Genomic DNA, 7,643 nt, shown 5'->3' on the forward strand with positions numbered 1-7,643 from the left:
TCCCATTTCATAAATGAGGTAACTAAGACACTGATCATCTTGCTCACGGTCACACAGATGCTAAGTGGTGGAACTGGGATGCAGCCCTGGCAATCTGACTTTGGGCCTTCCACTCTTAAGCACTATCCACTTCCTCTCGCACACTGTCAGGGGGCAGGTGGGTTGGCTCTGTGGTCAGCTGGAGCGGACATGCCACCCAAAGAGACAACCTACCCCTGGCCTCTGCCTGGTGGTTGTACTGGAAAGCCAGCCCAGGGGTGCCCGAGGATATCATTCAAGAGTTGTATCTGGCCTCTGTTATCTTTATTCTTTCTTGGAACATGAATTAAACCAAAGAAGTTAGAAAACAAGCAGAAATTTTAAAAATCATTGATAAATTAATTTTTGAACTTATTTTAAAAGGCTGATAAGGTGGTGGACTTGGCCCAGTGGTTAGGGCGTTCGTCTACCACATGGGAGGTCCGTGGTTCAAACCCCAGGACTCCTTGACCTGTGTGGAGCTGGCCCATGCGCAGTGCTGATGCGCGCAAGGAGTGCCCTGCCACGCAGGGGTGTCCCCGCGTAGGGGAGTCCCCCGTGCAAGGAGTGCGCCCTGTAAGTAGAGCTGCCCAGTGCGAAAGAAAGTGCAGCCTGCCCAGGAACAGCACCGCCCACACGGAGAGCTGACTCAGCAAGATGACGCAACAAAAAGAAACACAGATTCCCATGCTGCTGACAACAACAGAAGCGGACAAAGAAGATACAGCAAATAGACACAGAGAACAGACAACTGGGAGGGGGGAGAAGGGGAGAGAAATAAATAAAATAAAATAAACTTTAAAAAAAAACTTCAAAAAAAAAGGCTGATAAAAATGAATATGTCTAAACAGAGGGAAAAAGAAGAAAAACTGAAATATACAACTTTAGAAATGAGAAGGGCTTAATCACAGATGTAAAAAACAATGAGAAATTATAAGAAAGTATTTTTGCAATACCATGTGCCTTTATTGTGAAATAAATGCTTTATTCACTGGGAAGAAACATAAACTGCTGCAGATGTTCCAAAAACAGGTAGAAAACATGAGTAGACCAAAAACACTAAGGAAATTGGAAACATTCTCAAAGAATAGCACTCCCAAAGGCAATGAGGCCCAGATGGTTTGATGGGACACTCTTTTAAAAATTTTCAAAATTTCAATTCAAATTTAAAATTCAAAATTTCAATTCTGATGTTATTTAAAATGCTCCAGAGCATGGAAAAAAAAAATGAAAGCATTCTGATTCATTTTATAAGTTGACCTAACTTTGCTACCCAGACCTGATGAAGACAGCACAAACATGGAAACAACACACTAATATCACTTTCAAGAATAGAAATAAAAATTATGAATAAAATGAGTGAAAGAAATCTAACAGCATATTGTGTTTATATGTAAATGTGCATATATTTTAATGTTTTTTGTTGAAGAAAAAATTGTAAATTTCAGATAAATTAATAAATGAAAATACCCATGTTCTTACTAAGAGAATATCATTCATTTATAAATATGTATTTGTAAATAGTATCATAGTATTGTTGGGTTGCTATGTTATTTCCCATCTTCTGCTATTTTAAGTTATCTTTATGATTAACTTCTTCATGGCTAAAACCTTGCACATATACTTAATTATTTCCTTAAGATTAAAATAAAAGAATTTGAATCTCTGCATCAAAGCATACCACATTTTCTAGCTTTTTTATAGGTATGCTAAATTATCATCTAGATTTAAAAAACTGAACTATTTTGCAAATCCACCTATGGTGCAATAATATTCCATTTTCCCCATATCCTCACCTGTACTGTGTATTACCAATTTTAATAATCCTGTCAGATGAATAAATGAGAAACAGAATTATTTGTGCTTTTTAATCTGCACTTTTTTTCACATTAAATATTTTCCCACGTTTCTTCTTCAGTTAATTACTTCTCCATGTCCTCAGTCCATTTTTCTCTTGTGGGGTTCTGCATTGGTTTTCAGAAGCTCTCTAGTTATATTAAACTAATCCTATGTGTATGGCAAATGTTTTCCCTAGTTTGGCCTTTCCTTTTTAACATCTCTAAGGTAGATTTTTATCTTCCAGGAATTTTACCTTTTTAATGTGGTCAAATCCATCAATCTTTTCCTTTATGTTTATACCTTTGGTTTAATGCTTTGAACACTTCCCCTCTCCCCAAAGGATAGAAATACTCAACTACGTTTTCACGTAGAACATTTATGTGTTAACTTCCTTTATTTATAGCTAATTTTAAATTCAACTTCTGGAACCTTTCCAGTAGTTTTGACTCATTTTTCCCTCCAATATTATTTTGCAATAACTTTTCAAATATATAGAGCAATACTATGTCACTCATGGCAATTAGAGAAAGATCCCACTCATCTTTTGGTGAGAATGGTTTCCGAATAAGGATAAAGACTGGTTGCCTACCATCTCAACCACCAAATCTGGACTAACTAGACCTCTCCATGTGAGACTGAGAAAGAAAAAACATGCAGTAGTTCAATATAACAGTAAATATGATGATAGTAAAGATGATATGATGACAATGATGAAGAAAATAATAAATGATATACCCAGCTACTACTGGATGTACTACCAGCTATATATAGCCAACTATTACCACTATATAAGCCTTAATAAAAAGAACTCTGGGATGAGGGTTTTATTATCCCCATTCAATAAATCAAAGCTCAGAGGCTTTAGGTGAGGGTTAAGGTCTAACAGCCATTCACTCAAGTGTCAGAGCTGAGAGTCAAATCCAGAATTGTCTAGCTCAAATGCTTGTGCTTTAAGACACAGTGTTGAAAGTTATTACCTTCATAGAACTGGGAAACTAATCTGAGAATTCTGAGAAAATGGCCCCTCATGAAACATTTATGCAGGAAGTAAAGGAAATATATTTTTTAACTCTAATTTATATTCTCAGTGAGAATTGAGATAACATTTTAATACAACAGGAGCTGGTTGCCATGAAGAAGAGCCATATTAAACAAGAAAGACTTCTTAGATAAGAAACACATGACTTCCACACTAAAGAAACTCAATAGATGCAGGAAATAGCAGATTTGGCACTGCCCAAGATGGAATTGGTACATTAGAAGACAGACTGTTAGAAAGCTCTCAAAATTCAGAGTATTAAAAAAAAGATAATGTAATAAAATTATGAGAAAAAGGAAAAGAGACATGGATTCTATTTCAGACCTATCAAAAAAAATATGTAATAATACTTCCAGAGCAGATGATGAAGAAGAAATAAGCATGGAAATAATAGGAAAACATTTTACAGGGCTGAAGAAAGGCACTAGTGAAAAGGGAAACAATTCACCAGTGCCAGACAATATTTTTGAAGGGAAAAAAAATCTTGACATATCTTGGTAAAACTTATGAATTTCAAAGATAAATAAAAATGTGTCTAAGTACTAGTCAGAGAAAAAATGTCTGTGAAGAAATGAAAGCAAATTTGCTTGTGCTTTGTATCTACAACACTCAATAGAATTAGAAGCAACATTTACAGGGGTTCTATGGAAATGGCTTGAAACTCACATGCAACTCAAAAATTCCTTATCTGGCTTAACTGTTTTTCACCAACAAGGGCAAAAGAAAGTCATTCTTAGACTTGTAATGACTGGAAAAGTTTATTTACCAGTCATTCTTTCTGGAAAAAAAAAAAAAAGAAACATGTCTCCAGGAAGTATTCTGTCCAAAATAAAATAAAGAATAAGAGAGCAAAATTTCCTCATGACTTTGGACTAGGCAATGATTTTTAAAAAGGACACAATATGGGGACCTCATATTTTTTTAATGTAACATTAAAAAATAAATAAAGACAAAAATAAATAAAGCTACCAGGCATCATTCAAAAAAATAAAATAAAATAAAGAGGACACAGAACACTTTAACCTTAAAGGAAATTGGTAAAGTAGACTACTTAAAAATTAAGGGGGGATGGGAAGTGGATGTGGCTCAAGCGACTGGGCTCCCTTCTACCACAGGGGAGGTCCAGCGTTCAATTCCTGGACCCTCCTGGTTAAGGCAAGCTGGCCCACACACCAAGCTGGCTTAAGCAGAGAGCTGGCCTGACTGGAGTGCTGGCCCACATGGAGAGCTGGTGCAGCAAGATGATGCAACGAAAATAGACACAGAGGAGGGACAATAAGATATGCAGCAGACCAGGAAGGTGAGATGGCTCAAGAGATTGAGCACCTCTCTCCCACTCTGGAAGGTCCCAGGATCAGTTTTTTAGCAGACATGGAACGCACAGTGAATGGACACAGAGAGCAGACAACGGGGTGGGGGTTGGGGGGAAATAAACAAATCTTTAAAAAACAAAAAGAGTATGCAAGTTAAAAAAAATTGAGAGGGGAAGCAAATGTGGCTCAGGCAACTGGGCTCCCACCTACCACTTGGGAGGTTGCTGTTCGGATCCCAATGCCTCCTAAAGAAGACAGCAACTTGGTGCAATGGGCAGGCATGGCAAGCTGACACAGCAAGAGACACAAGAAGAAAAACCATAATGAGAGACTCAACAAAGCAGGGAGCAGATGTTCACAATGTCTCCCAAAGAAGACAGCGAGCTGACAGGACAGGCAGGTGTGGCAAGCCGGTGCAACATGATGATGCAACAAGAGATGCAGGGAGGAAAACTGTGATGAGAGACACATCAAAGCAGGGAGTGGAGATGGTTTAAGTGGTTAGGCACCTCCCTCCCACATCAGAGGTCCTGGGTTTGGCTACCGATGTCTCCTAAAGAAACAATGAAGACGAACACACACAGCAAGTGAAAGGCAAAGGGGGGGGGGGGAGGGGGAGAATAAATAAAATAAATCTTTAAAAAAATTAAGGGGAAGCAGATGTGGCTCAAGCAGCTGGGCGCTTACCTACCACATGGGAGGTCCTGGGTTCGGTTCCTGGTGACTCCTAAAGGAGACAAGAAACAGTGGGCTGATGAGACAAGCTGGCGTGGTGAGCTGATTCAACAAGATGATGCAACAAGATGGAGCAATGAGGTGACACAACAAGAAAACATGGGAGGTCTCTGGTTCCCAGTGCCTCCTAAAAAGAAAAGGAAGACAAGCACACAATGAACAGACACAGACAGCAGACAGCAAGAGCAAACAATGAGGGGGTGGGGGGAGAAATAAAATAAAATAAATCTTTAAAAAATTAAGGATTTTATTTCATCAGATGATGCCATTAAGAAAATGACAAGAGAAGCTTTAGAGTGGGAGGGGCTATTTATAATACATATAACCATCTAAGGACCCAAATCCAGAATATATCTTATAAATCAATAGCAAAGGACAGAAAACTCAAAAGAAAAGTGGACAGCACACTTGAAAAGGCACTTTACAGAGAAAACCCAAATGGCCAAAGGACTTATGAAGTTGCTCAACCTCATTTTGTCATTCAATATATATCAGTTGATAGTACAATGAAATATCACTACACAAATTCTAGAATGGCTACAATTGAAAAAGACTGGCAGTACCAAGTGTTGGCAAAAATGTAGGGCAATTGGAGCTCTCATAGCCTGTTGGTGGGAGGGCAAATGAGTATAAACATTTTTGCAGTGTCCACTATGGCTAGCAATATGGTTAGCCTATGAGCTAGCAATTTCACATGTTCAACAGAAATGTGCACACATTTGCAACAAAGGCTACACGACAGAATGCTTGTGTCAGCAATAATTGTAATAGTCGATAATCAGAAACAATTGAAATGACCATCAACAGGAGAGTGGATAAATACATCATGGTATTGTCATTCAATGGAATATTATACAGCAAAGAAAATGAAGGCATGATGGTTGGACCCAACAACATGGATGACAACGTGGATGAAGCGCTTTCTCTCTCTTTTTCTCTCTCTTGCGCGTGTGTGCATGTGGTAGGCGGATGCCCTAACCACTGGGCCAAGTCTGCTTCCCAAGAAACTTTTTTTTAAAGAGGTACTGGGGATTGAACCCAGGACCTCATACATGGGAAGCAGGCGCTCAACCATTGAGCTACATCTCCTCCCCAACAAATAGAAACTTAAACACTTGGAAAGTATAAAGTGGTCTTCTAACTTGTTTCTTAGATCAAAGAGGAAATAAAACCAATTATAGAACATTTAGAAATATATTACTATGTAATATTATATAAAATGCTCTATCACACCATTTTAAAACCCATAATTTTCTCTCAGAACTATACTTGGGAGAAATTTGGTAGCCCTACATGTTTCCAATATTATCAGAAAAAAATAAAAGTAATTGAATTATCGTATACAAGAGGTCCTGGGTTCAATCCCCAGAACTTCCTAAAAAAAAAAAAAGTAAATGAAGTAAACTTTCATTTCAAGAAGCTAAAAAAGAGTAAAAATATCAAATCAACATCAAAACACATGGAAGAATTAGTAAATAACACATGAGGAGCTTGAGGCTTAGAAAGATTCATTTTAAGTTTCTTTTTAAAAAAAATTTATTTATTCCTCCCTACCCCGTCATCTGCTCTCTGTGCCCATTCACTGTATGTTCTTCTGTGTCTGCTTGTCTTCTCTTTGGGTGGCACCAGGAACCGATTCTGGGACCTTCAGGAGTGGAAGAGAAGTGCTCAATCTCTTGCACCACCTCAGTTCCCTGGTCTGCTGGGTCTCTTTTTTTTTTTTTAAGAATTATTTTATTTATTTCTCCCTCTTCCCCCCACCCCCATTGTCTGCTCTCTATGTCCATTTGCTGCGTATTCTTCTGCATCCTCGTGCATTATCTGGTGGCACTGGGAAACTGCGTCTCTTTTTTGTTGCATCATCTCTCTGTGTGTGCACTTCTTTCATGTGGGGCGGCTCTCCTTGCACATGGGGCACCCCTATGTGGCATGGCACTCCTTGCACACATCAGCACTGCACATGGGCCAGCTTACCACATCGGTCAGAAGGCCCTGGGAATTGAACCCTGGGCCCTCCACATGGTAGATGGATGCTCTATCAGTTTAGCCACATCCACTTCCTTGCTACGTCTCTTATTGTCTGTCCTCTGTGTCCCTTTTTGTTGCATCATCTTGCTGTGCCAGCCCTTCACTTGGGTCAGATTGCTGTGTGGGCCAGCACTTCTGTACGAGCCAGCATTCCTCTCAGGCCAGCTCACCACACAGGCCAGGACTCTGCATGGGCCAGCTCTCTGCTTGGGCCAGCTCACCATGTGGGCCAGCTTGCCTTCACCAGGCGGCCTTGGGAATTGAACCCTGGACTTCCTATATGGTAGACAGAAGCCCAATCACTTGAGCCACATCGATTTCCCAGTTTTAAATGTCTTAAGTAGTAGTGGTGAGAACAATATGGATAAGAAAGAAAAATAAACATTGATCAATTAACATAACAGTACTATGTTGATAAAACAATAAAAGAAGCACATCCATGGCAAGTTCAGGGGAATAAACATAAATACACAACATTAGAAATGAGAAAGGGTATCAGGTAGACATCTCATTCCAGAATCTCCAGTATATCTTCTGCAGTTGAACTTTGTATTTTGAGGTCCCATTCTATCGAGCAGCAGAAATTTAATTCTAGGCATTTGAGAATTATCTGCTTTTCCCTAGGTTGTGCATCCGTTCTTGAGTGGGTGGGTACAGGGGGAGAGGGAGAT

General features: G+C 39.2%; 1 non-coding gene across 1 annotated transcript; it reads right to left on the reverse strand.

Moving 5' to 3' along the window:
* Positions 1-5,961: 5,961 nt before the first annotated feature.
* TRNAG-CCC (transfer RNA glycine (anticodon CCC)) lies at positions 5,962-6,033 on the reverse strand. Its single transcript has one exon. It is a non-coding gene; the product is annotated as a tRNA-Gly (tRNA).
* Positions 6,034-7,643: the final 1,610 nt, after the last annotated feature.

Source organism: Dasypus novemcinctus, chromosome 21 (assembly GCF_030445035.2).
Source record: "Dasypus novemcinctus isolate mDasNov1 chromosome 21, mDasNov1.1.hap2, whole genome shotgun sequence".
NCBI lineage: Eukaryota > Metazoa > Chordata > Mammalia > Cingulata > Dasypodidae > Dasypus > Dasypus novemcinctus.